General features: G+C 41.2%; 1 long non-coding RNA gene across 1 annotated transcript; it reads left to right on the top strand.

The window, feature by feature from the left end:
• Window positions 1-14,243, top strand: LOC122241525. The gene is made up of 3 exons (XR_006221706.1): window positions 1-88; window positions 2,076-2,148; window positions 13,653-14,243. It is a non-coding gene; the product is annotated as an uncharacterized LOC122241525 (long non-coding RNA).
• The last annotated feature ends 3,501 nt before the right edge of the window (window positions 14,244-17,744 follow it).

Genomic DNA, 17,744 nt, shown 5'->3' with positions numbered 1-17,744 from the left:
TAAGAAATGTAAATTAAGAACAGTTTTTCAGGTCTTCTATAGAATCTGGAATATCACCATTTTGCCCCTGGTGAAACCATCCAATGAGGTTAAGTAATTTAGTTTTATCAGAATGTGAACCCAAGCAAATATGATTTCTAAGACTGTGGTAGTTCTATCCCATGATAAAGTATATATTACAAGAAATGTTGATCATAATAAATAGCTAAAATAAACAGATTTTATTAGGTCAGGTACTGTTTTACGTACTTTGCCTCTACCTCTCAACAAACTCTAGTGAGCTCTTTATTGATTTATGAGGTTATACATCTATGAATTCAGTCAAACTTGGCTATTAATTAAATGCCCTTCAAGTTGGGTTTGTAAAAAATTAATTGACATTCATTCCTTTTTAAAGAAAACAACAGGTTTTTGGCCTGGGACCAAGATGTTCTTTAAAAAAAAAACAGTAAATATCTAGATCTTGCTCAACTTCAAGTTCTTTCCGAATTTGTGCTTTCAGAGCACTGAGAACATTGCAGCCAAAACAAGCAGTGACATTCTGTACACCTCGAGTGACATCATTACATTTTATGTTTTGAAGCTTATAAATACAAAATGCTGATTTAAAATTTTTTAAATTCCATTGATTATTTTGTTTCCATAAAATGCCCTCTTTTAATCTATTTTCAATAAGGCACAGCTATCAAACTAATAAGTACAATCAGTAAGAAGCAATTTTACCCTCTAGAATGGAACTAAGTGCTGATTTATAGAAATAATGTTTCTGACTACAGTGGTTTAAAAAAAAAAGTCTCCAATATAAATTATGTACTTGTAAAAATAGATGACAGGATTTTTTTTTAATAGTTGTCTCCTGGTAAACATAAGCTTCTGTCCTCCAAATGACAATTGACAGCTTCATTTTCAAATATTTTATGTAATAGCCATGGGCTAGCAACTGTGTTTATGTATATATATACATATATGTATATATATATATATATATATATGTGTGTGTGTGTGTGTGTGTGTGTATAAATAAATGTTTATTTATTTATTTTAAGAGAAAAAGAGCACAAGCAGTGGAGGGACAGAGAGAGGGGGAGAGAGAATCAGAAGCAGGCTCTGTGCCATCAGCACAAAGTCCCACATGGGGCTCATTCCCATCAACTGTGAGATCATGACCTGAGGTGAAATCAAGAGTTAGATGCTTAACTGAGTGAGCCACCCAGGCATCCCTTTATATTTTTATACCAGAATCGTAGTATTTATCAGTGATGGTCATCTGGATTGCATAAAGAAGATGCACCTAAGCCTGTTTCTGAATCATGTGGTTTAGTTAAATCTCATTAGTTGGGTTTTAAAATATGTTGATAGTTTCAGCACTTAGTCTTTGACATATATAAATTTTAAATTTCCAGTCAAATTCAGTGCTGACAACATAAATATTTTATGTAATGGTGGAAAAAAACCCAGAACTGGATTGCAGATTTAAAAAATCAAAGTGTATACACAACAAAGCAGAAATATTGGGAGAGGGATGGACTCCTAGTGTTTCAAAGCCATCAAACCTTATTCTGAATAGTATGACTTCTGTGAATCTCACATTCACAAATGAGATCAACTGTATTTTTTTATTGTAAAGGGACACAAAATTGTGAACAACTGAAATATTGGCATAAAACAAATACAATACAGTTTTAAGCTTTTTCATAATTAAATAAAACATTTAAACTTTGTTACATATTTATAATACATCAATTATATATAGTATATATAATAAATAATTATAGATCTTTATGTGTGAACAATGCACAAATTGTTAACCAGTACAGAGATCAGATTAAGTTTGTTTCTGAATAGTTGAGTACATCACATTAGAGTATGCTATATGGTTTAAATCAGAATGAAAAAGCTATGGCCCACAGAGCACATCTGGTCTGCCACCTGTTTTCGTAAATAAAGTTTTATTAGAGCATAGCCATGCCATCCATTTACCTATTGTCTGTAGCTGCAAAGTCAGAGTTGAGTAGTTAGGACAGAGACCCTATGGTCTGCAAAGCCTAAAATATTTCCTATCTGTCCCTTTACAGAAAAAAAGTTTGCTGATCCCTGAATTTGATGAATGAGTCCGACTATGAGTTGACTATTTCACCTGCTATTCTAGTAAGTGTTGTTTGTGCCTATAGGAATTCCCTCTTCCGGCTTTTGACTAATGTGTTTAAAAGATAGCCAAGATAGTCTAAATGTCCACATTAGTCCATTCATATCATATTTACTTGTTGATTTTTTATGACCTTGTTAGAGCTAGTGTGTATATATATATATATATATATATATATATATATAGTATAGTATATATAGTATACATATATACACTCATTTTCAAAACCTATTTCAAAGACTCGTGTCTCCTCTGAAATCATGGCCTCAGATATTTTTCAAGACGGTGAGCCATACATTTGGTTTTCAACATTTTGAATCACACTTCCTTTGGTTATGAAATGAAATACATTTCATGGGAAGTTATAGTTCTAAATGGCACTAAGAACTAGAGGGAAATGAATAGCCCGCCCTCTTTGCCCTGGAGTTTTGCCTTTAGTCCTTACTATATGAAATATAAATCACATTACTTAAGGAAGCCTAAATAGAAAATCATGGTACCTAACAATTATTGAGACTCCATTATGTGCCAGGTACTGCTAGGTACTCTATATACATTCTCTCATTATATCCACATAAGCATAAGAAACAGGTTGGTGAGTTTCTCCATTTTACAAATGAGGAAACTAAGTCTTAATTAAGACACTTGCCCAAAATCACAGAACCCGTAATCAACAGAACCAAGACTCACACATAGAATGGTCAGATTACTAAGTCAGGGCCCTTAATCTCACTATTAAATAATAGGTGTGAGTATTTTTGCACTTTCATATACTTTCACATGTCCTTTAACGTGTTAATATAACCAACCCAGAGAATATAATGGAATTACTCAGTAAATTGACATCTTTGTTTCCTCTCACTGGCAAATGTCAATGGGAGAACTATTCCTTGCTGTCATTCCTTCTTTCTTGCCTGATTTTCCTGTCCATTCCCAACACCCTACCTGTATAATCTGAGACAAGCAAGGAAATCCTGCCTTCAGGGTCCCTGGAGTCTCATCCTATTTTTAATCCTCAGCCTGTTGACACTCACCAGCTTCTGAAGGCCATTAAACAAGAAGAGTTGCTACTTTTTCTATTGTGGAAATCACTAACTGGAAGGTGACATTACAAATGGGCAGGGAAATTTGCCTGAAGGAAAAGAGCAGTAGTATTGAGCTAAAAGGCCTACTGACTACCAGAAGTCCTCATGGTTAGTGAACTGTGTAGGTCATGAAAACGGTACCTGAGGAGTTGGGGAATTCTAGGTAATCTGGCTTCATAACTTCAAGTGTTAATTACAAAGATGAAAGGGCATTTGAAGATGGTTCTTACCGTGCACATTTGGGCAATAAATATTTAGGAATACGGAGATGAACAAAGTGTGTTTCCTGTGGTGAATTTTTGATCTAGAGACCTCAAAAGCAAACAGAATAAGACCCTCTCTTCGTTAAATCATTTACTTGAAAAATGGTACGATGGCTTCCTTAGGCCCAGCCAGTATAATGCCTGTTACATTTGTAAACTCTGGAGGGTCCTGTAACATAAAATCTATTCATATAATTGTATTTGGGGATGGAGTGGAGTAGTAACCCAATGTCTGCATCATACTTAATGGATGAACCACACCAGAGGCAAACTGATCTAGAGAAACATAGTAAGAATGCTGATCACTACTGCTATTTAACTACTATTGAACATTGTACTGGAAATATCAGCTAATATAATTAAGCAAGAGAAAGAATGTAGAGGTAAAAAACTTGGAAAGGACAAGATAAAATGATCACTATTTGTAGATGAAATATAATTGTAAGCCTATAACCTCAAAGAGAATCACCAACAAAGTACAAAGAGTAGGAGAATCCAGCAAGATGATCGGGTACAGGGAAAGGATTCTAAGTTAATGAGTAGCACCTAACAGCTATCTTGAACGAGTAGCACTGACCCACCTGTTGATAATTGCCGCTGGTAAGGGGTAACCACACGATTGTTTTATTTAGATTTTCTGATTGAAAAACAAAATGTGTTACCCTCCCAACTGTGAAAATTCTTTTCAAGTCCATGTCCACAAATTACCCAACAGAATCTTCCTGAGCCAATACAGAGAATAAGGTAAGCTAATTGAACATTTTTCCTAAGCAGCCTATTAAACAAAAATCTCAATGGAAGTTTTGGCATGTTTATCATCTGAGGGCCACCTCCATTTGTTCCTTCCCCTGCAATAGCGGTGGTCCCACCAGAGATTTGTCCACTTATGTGAATTAGGTCTTTTGAGCATTTTTCCAAGAAAAGGTAACTCTCTAGGCAGGTTTGTTGTAGCTATTTCAATAATCATTGTGCATATGTCTCCTGTAATAATACTTAAAATCAGATGATGCTGACCCAGTTAGAGCTAAGGATTAAAGAAATCTGCTTAGAAGTGAATTGAGTCCACTAGAGCAACTGCCAAGAGAAATGCATTCCGCAGAATGCCCTTCAGAGAACCTCTCATTAGCCAGACTGCAAAGCTTTGATTTCTTTTCACTTGCTATACAACTGCCTGGGTTTCATTTAAACATGGGTGTAATATGTGTTCATATGTGTTCACAGAATATTTGGTTTAGTCTTTCATTTTTCCTGGACACCATATTCAGTCTTATGCAGAACTCAGTTAAATTATCACTCTACCCTAAAATAAAAATTAAAGACCATACAATCTTAATACAAATTGTATATACTCTAGGTATTTTCTTCATATGATTTTTATATAACTTCCAATACATCAGAATTATGAAAAAGTTAAAGCATTGCCTTTTAAACTAGAACCAGTTTTTGACTCTGAGCCTTTAATCTGAAATACCAAAACCAACAGCAAAGTCTGTTGCTCCTCCCATCAACCAGAGGCCATAGAATCTGCACAGAAATACATCTGTGCTTTCCTGAACTACTGCCAATTTTGCATTTATCCTTCCTTCTATGCATTTGTTTCTATGTTGGATTTGATGTTATCTGTGGCTGTTGTGTTTTGTCTATAATGTGTTCTCTCTCTTTTTTTTTTAATGTTTTATTTATTTTTGAGAGAGAAAGACAGAATGGCAAGTGGAGGAGGGGCAGAGAGAGAGGGAGACACACAGTCCAAAGCAGGCTCCAGGCTCTGAGCTGTCAGCACAGAGCCCAATGTGGGGCTCAAACTCACGAACCGTGAGATCATGACCTGAGCCATAGTCGGACGCTTAACCGACTGAGCCACTCAGGGGCCCCGTCTGTAATGTGTTCTTAATACACATCCTATGTCAGATGCATTTGTATCAGTGTTATCTATTATAGGCTAAAAAATCTCAGGTGCCCTTCAGAAGGGAGGAGTTTTAATAGCCAATGTCTTGAGCCTTGGGTCTGCATTACACCCACCTGGGGTGATTTGTTTATTCAAACAAGGATGTTGCCCCTGAAGGTTCCTATTCAATAGATGTGGGGTGGGTCTGGGGTGTGTGGGTGGCTCAGTCAGTGAAGCGTCCGACTTGGACTGAGGTCACGATCTCATGGTTTGTGAGTCTGATCGCCATGTCAGGCTCAGAACCTGGAGTCTGCTTCGGATTCTGTGTCTCCCTCTCTCTCTCTCTGCCCCTCCCCTGCTTGTGCTCTGTCTCTCTCTCTCTCAAAAATAAATAAACATTAAAAAATTAAAAAAAAAAAAAGATGTGAAGTGGGCCTTACCACTAATTCTGATGCACAAGAGTTGAGAGGCACTCTTTTTAATATTATGTCAAGTCCTATCCATAGTACCCAGCATACTGACCCTCAAAAACTCTTTCTGTAACTGGTGAACTGGTTTGAGATGGAGCCTCCCTTGAGGGGTCACAGGCAGTCCTTGCACAAGTAAGTCCAGTGATTCTAAGGAAATACGATGCTGACAAATCCACAGATGCACTTGACCTGTGTCCCTTGAGCCCACCAGATTATTGATTTAACCAGGACAGGCCCAACCTCTTTTATAACTAAAAAAACTTTTGTGGGGCACCTGGCTGGCTCAGTGGGTGGAGCATGCAACTCTTGATCTCAGGGTTGTAAGTTCGAGTCCCATTTTAGGTATGGAGATTACTTTAAAAGAAATAAAATAAAATCTTAAAAAAAAAATTTTGTGTGTAAAGATTCTAGGTTGCTAACAATCTAAGAAAGAATATGCCTCTGTTGTCATAAAACACTCTTTATATTTATGGAGTTCTTTTCCTTGACTTAAAAGTGGGGAAATAACCATCTATTCCAATAAGCGCTTCACATATAAGATCCCAGAGCTGAGTTTTATGATGCAGTAAGTTAAAATTCCTGAAGATTTGCGGGTAATGTAATGGAAGTCAGTGTTATATTTTCTTGGTAGAAACCATTTCCATGCTTGGTAGCTCCGACAACGGCAATTAGTTTGCGGCAATCCTAAAACTGCAAGAATTAACTGGATTTAGACAATGGGGCCTGAAGGCCAGCCCTGGTACCCTAGTGGAAGAAGGACCTGTCTTCCTGATTTCCGTGGTGCTTCACAAATGCTAGGTGTGTCAGAATCGCCTGGAAAGCTTGTTAAACATGCAGATTCCTAGACCTCACCTCCAGAGATTTTGATCGAGTAGCTCAGCCACAAAGCCTAGGAATCTGCAGGTTTAACAGCCACGCCAGGTTGACTCTGATGTAGGGGAGGTGATACCTACAGAAATATCATGCTGGGTTGTGCTTTATTTATTTATTTTTTTCCCTTCCAGTGTCTGAAGGAAACTAATGAAAGAGCTTAACAACCTCAGCTATCATGGGGTTTTCCCATGCTAGGCATGTAGTAAACTGTTTTTATGACCTGTTTTCTAACAAGTGTATTTATACGTCAAAGAACCTCTTCTGCCCCTTGGAGACATTTATTCCTGGTTGAAATTCAGTCTTGGAGCCAATGTTTTCAAACCCAATGAATTAAACTGTCTCACCAAAGTTACTGGGAGTGTTTTTACAAGTGCTACCCTTTAATCTGAATGAAAATAAAATAGAGACTCCACTAAAATGACTTCAAATACAATGCATGATCTAACCAAGAGAGGATACTGCTAAGTAATCTGACAACATGACTAGTTCTCTGTAGTGGGAAGTAGTTGGTAAGCAGTGTTGCAAAAGGGCTCGACTGAAATGGTGGTTCAGGCTGTGAGACCATTGTGGGAGGAGAGGAGAGATGAGAAGGACCTTTCTCACTGCTTTAGTACCACTGAGATCTTCCCTACTTCGGACTAAGGTAGTGGGAGAAGGACCTGAGGTGAGTCCCTTCCCCTGTCTGCTCTTTTCACACCATTTTCCTCTTCTGTCCCTTGCTCTCCCATTTTGGTTTCCCTTACCTTTTCTCAGAGGTATAGTGAAGTCGGGGACCCAAGTAGAGCCCTTTGAAGGGGGCCACTTGACCTTTGAAAAACATGGCGATGATACATTTTCCTGCAGACTGTGAGTCAGAGGTCTCATCCTCACAATTGAAAGGGCGCAACAGTTTGTAAAACCAATCCATCTTTTCCTCCTTTTCGATGCTCACGGTAGTAAAGTCTATCGTGAGGATTTCTGAAATGGGGAGGAAATAGGAAATTAGTATCCTGAAACTGATTTGGAACCTCAGACAAGCCGCCATTGTGCGGATGAGTCACCAAAAGGTCTGGGAGCTGTTTGCCATCCATCAACGCAGAAGGAGGTTAGAATGGAAATCAGAGAAAAACAAATGACTCAGTTTTCCTTTTTAGAAAATGCTCAGTTCCAGTGGCCTGATTTCCCCATTTAAATAAAAAGGATGAAACCATGGCCAGCCAATGGCAGTCCAGGTTGGACAGTTAGGGACAGCTTCCTGCATTGGTGTCAGTCAAAAAAGTGAGGTTTCCCACTCACTAGTGCTCTAGGAAACTTTTTGCAGAAGCTTATGACATTATGTACCAGGAAGAGGAGATGTAAGTCAAAGGAAGATTCAACCATGTATTTATTTCCTGCTTTGTCAGAGACTCATGTGATTGGAAAGAATGAGAAGGCCTGTGTTTCCGTCCCAACTTTTCTGTTTACACGCTGTGTGACTTTGGCAGGTCATACAACCTTTTTGACAGTGTTTTCTCTTCTGTGAAGTGAGAATAATATCTGCATCACAGGGCAGTTGTGAAGGGCAAGTGAGAAAGTATACCTGAGTTAGTGCACATTTTTAAGCCCTAAAAAATGTAAAGTATCTTTGCTGCTGTGAAGGTATTTGGAGGGATGGCAATGGCCTTGGGTCACAGAAATGAGGCGAGAGAGAGGGAGTGCACTATTACTGCTTTGAGGGGAAATGGTAAATGTTTGAATGGACATCCCTATTATCATATTTCATATATCTGAAGATGGGCCTTCCGTATAAAAACTCAATCATGACCATCATTGATTTCAAAATGTTAGGTAACAAATGTGTCAACAGTAGACATTTCTGATTAAAGAATAATAGCCATCATTTAATGCTCCCTTTAGACTCAGCATAGTAATACGCTCTTTTTCAGATGATCTCATTTAATCATAGCCGTGTGATGCAGAAGTTCTCAACAGCCACTATCAACAACCCCGCGCATTGAGTATTATATAGTATTTATCATATAGTATTATTATTCCCACTTTAAACATGATGAAACTCATCAAAATTAAACTGTTAAAAACTTTCCCAGAGTCATACACCTACTAGGCAGTGGAGCAGAGTTTCAAACCCAAGTGTGTCTGACTCAGAAACATGTGTCCTTAACCACCAAAATCTTGAAGAGAATAGAAGCCACATTGTTTTCCACTGAATTGAAACAAAAGTCCTGTCTCTGTGACAAGCTGACCTTTACTTAAGTTACTGTTTTTGAAATAGGTGAATGGTGATGAGAGTAGTGTAAACACACACACACACACACACACACACACGCACACTCCCCTGCCTCACACCCGGTCCCTGCCAACCATGATTTATTTGCTAAGAAGTTGCTATAACTGATGAAATCAAAAAGCTTAGGCTTTTACTCCTCCTGCCTTAGTACTGACAGCTATGTGTCTTTGAGTAAGGAATTTAAATTCTGAGCCTTGATTTCTTCTATGAGCGGAAGTCCAAATGTTTATCCAGCCCACCTCACTGGGTGAGGTTCAAATGACATGGTGCACACGAAAGTGTTTATAGATACTAAAGAAAAGGGAGGGCTTTATTAAGAATCTCTTCCAGGGATGAGGCATCTGGGTGGCTCAGTTGGTTGAGCATCTGACTTTGGCTCAGGTCATGATCCTGTGGTTCATGAGTTCGAGCCCCACATTGGGCTCTCTGCTGTTAGTGCAGAGCCCGCTTCAGATCCTCTGTCCCCCTGTCTCTCTCTGCTCTCCCCTGCTCGCTCTCTCTCAAAAATAAATAAACATTTTAAAAAATGTCTTCCAGGGCGTGTGAGTGGCTCAGTCAATTAAGCATCTGACTCCTTGATTTCTGCTCAGTTCGTGATCTCCCAATTTGTGAGACCAGGGATCAAGCCCCATGTCAGGCTCTGCTTGGGATTCTCTTTCTCCTTTCTGGCCCTATCCACCCACTTGTACTCTCTTTCTCTCTCTCAAAATAAAGAAATAAACATTTAAAAAGAAAGAAAGGAAGAAAGAATCTCTTCCACCAGAAAGAGGTTGGGAGGTGGTTTGGCAAGTAGTACAGAAAAATAAAAATAACCATTAACCCCCTGCCTGTAATAGTCACTCTTCTCATGATGTATTTGCTCATCTAAAGAAGTGTCTTTCAAATCCTGGTGTACCTACTGGTGGCACACGACATTATTTAAAGGGGTATGTGAAAAATTATTTTCAGAGCTTTATGCTCTAAAGTACTATAGGAAAATATACAAAACCTGTGATTTCCCTGATGATTGTTGAGGATTTGGCTAAGCATAAAAATTGAGTCAATTTAAAGTTGACTAAGTATTATCAAGTACAGGTGTCCCATGGATCTGGCAAGCATAGTAAAAGTAGAAGGCAAGTGCCTTTAGGAAACACTGAGAAACACTTGCTCTGTTTGGAAACAGACTAATCTTGAAGGAGTTGGTCAGGGTTCTCTCCACTTGATCTCTGTTGATCTCCTCACGTCTTCAACAGCAGTCATCATGACAGTGAAGAGGCCTGTGGACACTCCTCAAAGTTTATCCCATGCCCCGCTCCCCTGCTCCAGCTGAATGCACTCCACAAGAAAGGCAATTGAAGCCAAAGGGCTCCTTTTTTCCTTCTCTAAGAAATATGCTCTTCACTCTGTGTGTTACCCAGAGGATTCAAACCCCGGATGTGCCTTCTACACAGAGCCTGAGTCTAGTTTAAAAATTTACTTTTGATATCTCAAAAGTCCTGATCCAGCATCTTTCAGAGAGAAAGTCTAAGTGTTCCGGAAAAGGATTAGAACAGTCCCGCTGTGATTAATTCCTCAGTTTAGGCCCTGAGTGTCTGCCATTCTCTAGCTGCAGTTAAGCTACTAAAGGTTGAAAGCCAGTGATAACTATTTTACTGCAAGGTTTTTGTCTTTGATGACAGGACTTTCACTTAAGATGGCTTCTCCAGGCCTTTCTGAGAAACCAGTATTGACCTGATGTGGCCTCTTAAAAAGCAACACAGTTTTCTGTATTAAGGGACTTCAGTGGACCATATCCAATCTTTCTCCAAATATAATCTAACTACTCAGACAGTGGTTGAAAGAAAAATAAAGAAGCATCATTTATTAAGGAAAAGAAACCTTCCTGTATTTTCTCAAGGAGCTCCTGGGTTAATGCAGACATTTTCTCTCATCATTTTAATGCTTTTTAAATTTTATTTATTTATTTTGAGAGAGAGAGATCATGTGCAGGGTAGGGGCAGAGAGAGAGAATCCCAAGCAGGTTCCACACTGTCAGTGCAGAGCCCGACGTGGGACTCGAACTCATGAACCAGAAGATCATGACCTGAGCTGAAATCAAGAGTCAGACGCGTAACCAACTGAGCCACCCAGGTGGCGCCCCTCTCATCATTTAACAGCAACATCTGGATTTTTAAAACATAGAGAAGGAGGTTTAGAGATTCACCAGCGGTCCACAGCTAAGGGGCAGATCTGTGATCTGAGCCCAGTTCTGTGTGGTTGCAGAGACTATGACTTTCCACCATACCACACTACTCACACTCATATCTTTATTAAGCGATATCGAGGACTAGCACTTTTTAAAATAATTTAATTTCATTAGGGAGTGAAGAGAATCAGAATTTGAAAGCTTTGTGTACGGAAACCGCCTGCACACACCATTCATGGGGGCTTCCAGGCTGGTTGCTAAGGGGGACCGCTTGGACCCCAGCGCTGTCGTGGCTCTCGGTGTTGGCGAAAATGCTGGAGGAGCATCCCCACTGGGGCTGAGCCGGAGAGGAGTCCAGGGCAGGAACAAAGGCTGATGCCCCTCTTCCCCGTTCCTCCTTACCCTGCCCACAGGTGTAAGCAGAGGGCCGGGGCGGCTATGAATCATTAAGGAGGGGAGTGCTAGGGCACTGTCTCAAGGGAGAGATTTCCCTCACCCAACAGAGGTTTTCTTCCCCCCCTTTGACGAATTTAGCTGGAGGAATCTGACAACAAACCACGAGATTTCTTTGTTGGGCTGAGCAGGCAGGACCCATGCGAAGTATTTTCCCACGCCACTTCTACCACCTCGCAGAAAACTGCCTGAGTGGTTTCTGTTTTCCTTCTGTGTCCCCCCGGCCCGAGGTCAAACAGTAACCGAAAAACGTCATTGCTCTCGGTCACTGTTTGGTTCTGCCACTCAGCGGGAGGATTGAAGTGAGCTCCTCCCGATCAGTTGCCTGTTGGCAAGGTTGCACAGGAGGCAGGCTCTGTACCCACTGTTGAAAGTTAGGCAGACACATGTGGTCCAGTTTGCAGAGATTTCCACTGCCAACCTCCTGATGATGGAAAGTTCCTGACGGCTTCCTTAACATTGTGAGGAGACAGGCACCTTCCATGCTGCCCCCCCCCCCAACGGGGTTATTGCCATTATTTATCATATGAAATGGATCGCCACAAAGAACTTGTTTTGATTTAGCCCAGGTCCCTGATTTTCAAAAATTATTTTGGCACTGAAATGTCTCTTTCCCTCTCTTAAAGTTTGTCATTGGTTGTGTTGCTTGCCTCTAGCCAGAGCCCTTTGGAATGCCTTACTCTTGAAGCTGAGTGCACGATGCCCTGAGATTGCTGAGTGTCAGGCCTGGCCCCGGGAGTGAGGTTACTCAGGTGTTATCAGACTGTGCACCGCCAGCCGCTCAAAACCCCACTCCAGCTCAGTGTGATAACAGCCCAGACTAATGGTCTGCTATGAAACACTCCCCGGCATCCCCCAAAAGTCTGTTATCTGGCAAGTATTTTGCACTTAATACCCAGAAAATGTAAAATCTCTGGGCTCTGGTGGGTTCTCTGAATCTCAAGTCAGCAAAATGCTAAGCAGCTTTTGAAGCAAGTGTATAAAACGTGCTTGGAACAGCAGTTTGCCTCCTCACTTTTGTAACAGCTTGACTTTTGTCTTCTGCGAGAGCAATGTTCTTCATGCTGGGGTGTGTGGACCACATACCCTACCTTCTACCTCCCAAAGTCCACAAACACTTCCCAAAGGTACCAGGCAAGAGAGTCGACACAAAGACATTTCTAGACCTTTAATGTCTGTATGAATAATTTCCCCAAAGTCATCTGCCTTTGGAGGTGGGGGTGCCACTAAGATGCTTCGTGCATTCTAAAGAATGAGGAAAAAGCTGAACCAACTCCAGAGATCTGAGTGGGCTGGGTCTCCAGGAAAAAGAGAAACACAGGGAACCCCCAGGGGGACCTGTGGGGGAGGCAGCATAGATGGAGAAGGAGAATGAGATCCAGAAACTAGGACCTTGTCTTCCAAGGGACAGCAGACCTTTAAAAGGGACCAGTTCTCTTGGAGCAGAATTAACTGTAACTGGAAAAAGAATCTCCAGAAAACATTTCTGTTGGTGCTGATTATTGGTTTAAACTGCTAAGCTGAACTGAATAACAAGATTGTACCTGTGATTTACCAGCTAATTAGATAAATATAATAGCCAGTGTGTGTTGGGGGCAGGAGGGGCGTTGTCTATGGTGGGAGAGGGATTGTCTATGAATAATTTGGCTCCTGAGATCTCCACACATTGTCTATTAAATCGCTCTCCCGTAACATACCCTCCCTGTAAATTTGTGTGTTTGTTACGATTTATAATTCACAAAGTATTTTCACATTATCCCACTTAATCTCCCTATTCTTCTTATGCCACATTGAAGACAAGAGCCACTAGGATGAGCTCCCTCAACTCTCCATCTGGGCTTCCTGAATGAATTCTGCACCTGCACCTCCCTGGCCTCCTTCCCTGCCGTGTCCATGGAATGCAAAGTGCCCCTTCCCCTGCCCAAGGCTAATTCCACCTCCTCCCCTTCCTGGGGACCCCATCAATCATCCACCACTAACTTTAACATCTTTCTTTCAACTGGCTCTTTCCCACACACTAACATGGCCAAATCTCTCCTGTCTTCAGGGAAACGAAGACCCGGTTGACCTGATGTTGCCTCTAGCTACTGTCTCCATCATCTGCCTGCACAGTCTAGCTACGTGACAGCAGCTGCACTCTCCTGTCTCAGTCTTCAGCCCGCTGCTTCTGGTTTCTGCCATTCTTGCAGAATGGCTTTGAAGTCATCAAATCCATTGACCTTTATGCTACCCACTCTCCTTGAGCCATTTGGTACTGTGGAACAATTCCTCCTTCTTGAAACATCCCCTTTCCGTGACTTCAAGGTTACCCCTCTTTCCATCATCTCTAGCTCTTCCGGCTCAGGCTCCTTCACTGCGTTCTCTTCCTTCACCTGCTCTTTAAAAAACTACGATTATTAAAGTCTGACATACATACAGAGAAGTGTACAAATCCTGACTTTACAGACCAATTTTTACCAGCTGAACATACCCGAGTAACTGACACATAGATCAAAAAAAAAAAAAAAACTGTTTCCAGCACCCCCAGAAATACCCCTTGCACCCTCTTACAGCTGCCCCGCGCTCCTAAAGAGTGACCACCATCTAGACTTTGAACGTCAGAGATGTGTTTTGCCTGTGTTTGAACTTTATATAAATGTGGACGAACATGTTTTGTGTCAGGCTTTTTTTGCTCAGCATCTGGATGGTAGAACTGTCCATATATATATATTTTTTGTAGGTGCACTTTGTTCATGCTTACTGCTGTAGGAGCTTTGACAGAGAGAATACTCCACAGTTCATGTATCTGTTCTTCTGTGATGGGCATTTGGTGAGTATCCACACGTTGCTGTTAGAAGGTGTGCCGTGATAAAACCCTCAGTGCCTGCTTTTTAAACAGTGAGCTCTCTAGATTTCAAGACCACTCTTTTTACGTGGTGTCCAGAGTGGCTCTGGAATATTTGGGGAGGCAGAGATTGCTTAAACATGAGAGCCGTGCCTCCTCTCACTAAGTAAGATAGAAGCTTGTGGACATGTTTCAGGTGAATATGTTTTCAAATAGTACTATTTTTACACACTAAAATGTAATATCTATATGCCAGTTGAACAACAATAACAACGTGAAGTCCAAAATTCTTACAGGAAAGACTAAATTAGTGCCAGCTATGTGCAAGATTCTCATAGTAGAGATTAAATTAGTAAAATATAATTTATTTCTCAGTGTATAGAGCCTATGATTCCATAATTCCACTGAATGCTTAAGTTCTATTAGTTTGGTATTAATTTCTACTCCACAATAATTAGTGACGGGACCTGGTTCTCTTTTATGACACTATGTAAATGTCCCTAGCAAGGCAAAGTAGAAAATGGGCATACCATTCTTGCTGCAGTGAGCGGCCACCTCAAAAGGATAGCTCCAAGCCCCAAAATTCATTAATGAGACCATATCAAGTAAGAGTCAAGACTGATTAATACATAAAATCAAGGTGTAGATATTTTAGGTAAAAGCAAAGTTCTGGGATTATACTCATATCAAGTCTATAAAGACATTTTTTTAAATGCTTATTTATTTTTGAGAGAGAAAGACAGAGCAAGAGTGGGGGAGGGGCAGAGAGAGAGGGAGACACAGAATCGGAAGCAGGTTCCAGGCTCTCAGCTGTCAGCACAGAGCCTGACATGGGGCTTGAACTCGTGAACTGCGAGATCACGACCTGAGCCGAAGTCGGACGCTCAACTGACTAAGCCACCCAGGTGCCCCTAAAGACATTTTTTATGTATTTTGCTATTGTTTAATAATTAAGAAACTATTTTTATTTTTAATCATTCTCAAAAAAAATGTAAATCCAAATCTAGAAATTAGTTAGTACTGGCATGTAATAGATATTCATTTTATGCTATCCTGAGGACTCAGGGAAACATGCACTACCTCCATTCTCATGATTTCTAACTTTTTCTCCTCCAAAGATATTTTTAAATATGGAACTTTTAGAGATTATTTTTCTAGAGAAATTCCTCTACTCTGTGCCAAATGGTTTTGAAATATTCATCATTTCTCTCTGACGATGAACTATGTGGTATTGCTTCTGCTTTGAAAAACAAAGGAAAAATGTGTTTACAGTTTCACTTTGAGACTCTCTAGAGAGAATTCTTATAACAGTGAATGGTAAATACATTTTAAACAAAAAGTTGGTTCAAAACTAGAAACAAATAGCAATACCCCACTTGATTCATGGGCCACCAAAGTGTTTGGAGAATCAGTTGATAGAATTTTCAGTGTTTTGATCAACTATGAAAGTGGGTTAGTCCCAGCTGATAATGTATCATGACTGGTGTGTTTTGAACCTGCCACGCATCTTCCCACTTGTGAAGCCTTCACTTTGCTCAGCAGGTTTTGAAAAATTGTCAGCCTTTTCCTAATAGATACAGGAACTGACAATATTGATTATTTTGGAGTTCTTTGACTTCCTTAAAAGATACTCATGAAGTCTAGTTCTTCTCTTTTAAACTACTGCAACTCTATTGAGTTTTCTATTTACGTTGCTGTTGCAATCCTGTGCCTACCCAGGAATTGTATTCAGATACATTCCAATGGGCTGCGGATAAATTCTTTGACCCTTTGTCAGTCTGTCCAGGTCAGATCCCCTTGTTGATTAAGGTAACTCACAATAAATAAATAGGCAGGAACCTTTCTGGCTGCAATTGATAGGAGCCAAATGAGCTAATTTAGGCAAAAGGGGATTTTACTGGAGGGATTGGGGTATCTTACAGCTAAATAGCCTGAAAGAAAAGCTAGGGAGCAGCTGTGGCCCAAGGACAACTGGAAACAGGGACACGGCTGGGACTCATGCCCTCCTCCTTGCCTCTCTATGCGCTCCCTTCATTCCCTTTTGCTGCAGATCGAATTTCTCCAGCCATGGGGTACACAGCCTCTGGGCTCTGCCGACCCATATGGCTCACCTCTCTGGTGAGCTGAAGGCCCCTTCGTGAAAAGAAAAAGACACTCCTTTTCCCTGAATGCAGCCCTCTACCAGGGCCCAAGGTTCAGTCAGCACAAACAAGTGAGATTTCAGCCCAAACTCAGCTCTTGGCCTGGGCGCCGTTGCCTGGGGTACAAACTGAATCTAGTTCCCCAGCACAGATCTAATTTCTCATAGCCTCTATGTTTTTGTGATGTGTTTATGCTTCCCTTGAAGTCCCCCACCTCCTTTTGCTCAGTGCCCAGCCATTCCTATCTTTAGGTGTCTCTTCCCTTCCTAAGATGGAGGCAACAGAGTGGCAGCCTGCTTTCCTCAACAAAGGGCTTACGTGAATTAAAAGGGATTATGCTTTGAAGGGGGAAACTAGCCTCTAATCACCCAGAGAAGGACACAGTGGCCCGAGACAGAGGTGCTCTGAGCGGTGTTGTATGTCCGTTGCTGTCCCTCCATAAACCGAGGGCTTGGAGTGATCTCCTGTTCGTGTGGCCACCGCCATGGGCTTTGTGAGACAGATCCAGCTTTTGCTCTGGAAGAACTGGACCCTGAGGAAAAGGCAAAAGGTAAGAAGGGCAGTCTGTGGTCTCAAAGTGAGGTGGAGAGCAAAGAAACGGTGGAGAGGGTGAGGTGGGGGTGGGGTGGGGAAGGTGAGAGGTCAGTGGGCTCCTTGCCATTTAGCACAGAAGTAACAGCTGGCTGCTCTGTGAACCTCTCTGACAAGTGTCCTTCATAGGAAGACATGTTTCTTTGTCCAGAGATGGGCCCTTTCCTCCTGCAGCCCAGCACGGCCAATTGTAGTCTTCTTTTGCCCTCCCTGCATGTGAATCCACAGCCTGCCCATCCCTTCCCCCACCCCCTGGTGTTGAAACCTGCCATTCCAGTCCACAAGCCCTTTGAGCATCCATACTCTGCTGTGTGGGAAGATCCTAAGCCCTGAAGAACAGGCTCAAAGGAAAACAACACTCCAAGAGCTTTCCAGAACAGTGATACTGTATTTCATTGATTCTATGAGTTACACTGGCTTTTCACACTTTCACATTTCTGACATTGGGTGCAGCGTGCGGTCAACTGGCACCTTAACTGGACACATTTGTTTCCTAGTGTGCAAGAAGTAACATTGCGCCTTACAATTGATGGTGTCTTAGATTCAATGAGATACAACTGCTTATCACCCAGCCCGGATTTTC

This window comes from Panthera tigris, chromosome C1 (assembly GCF_018350195.1).
Source record: "Panthera tigris isolate Pti1 chromosome C1, P.tigris_Pti1_mat1.1, whole genome shotgun sequence".
Classification (NCBI taxonomy): Eukaryota; Metazoa; Chordata; class Mammalia; order Carnivora; family Felidae; genus Panthera; species Panthera tigris.
Note: the sequence above shows the minus strand (reverse complement) of the source record. Positions and strands in the feature narration are given on the sequence as shown.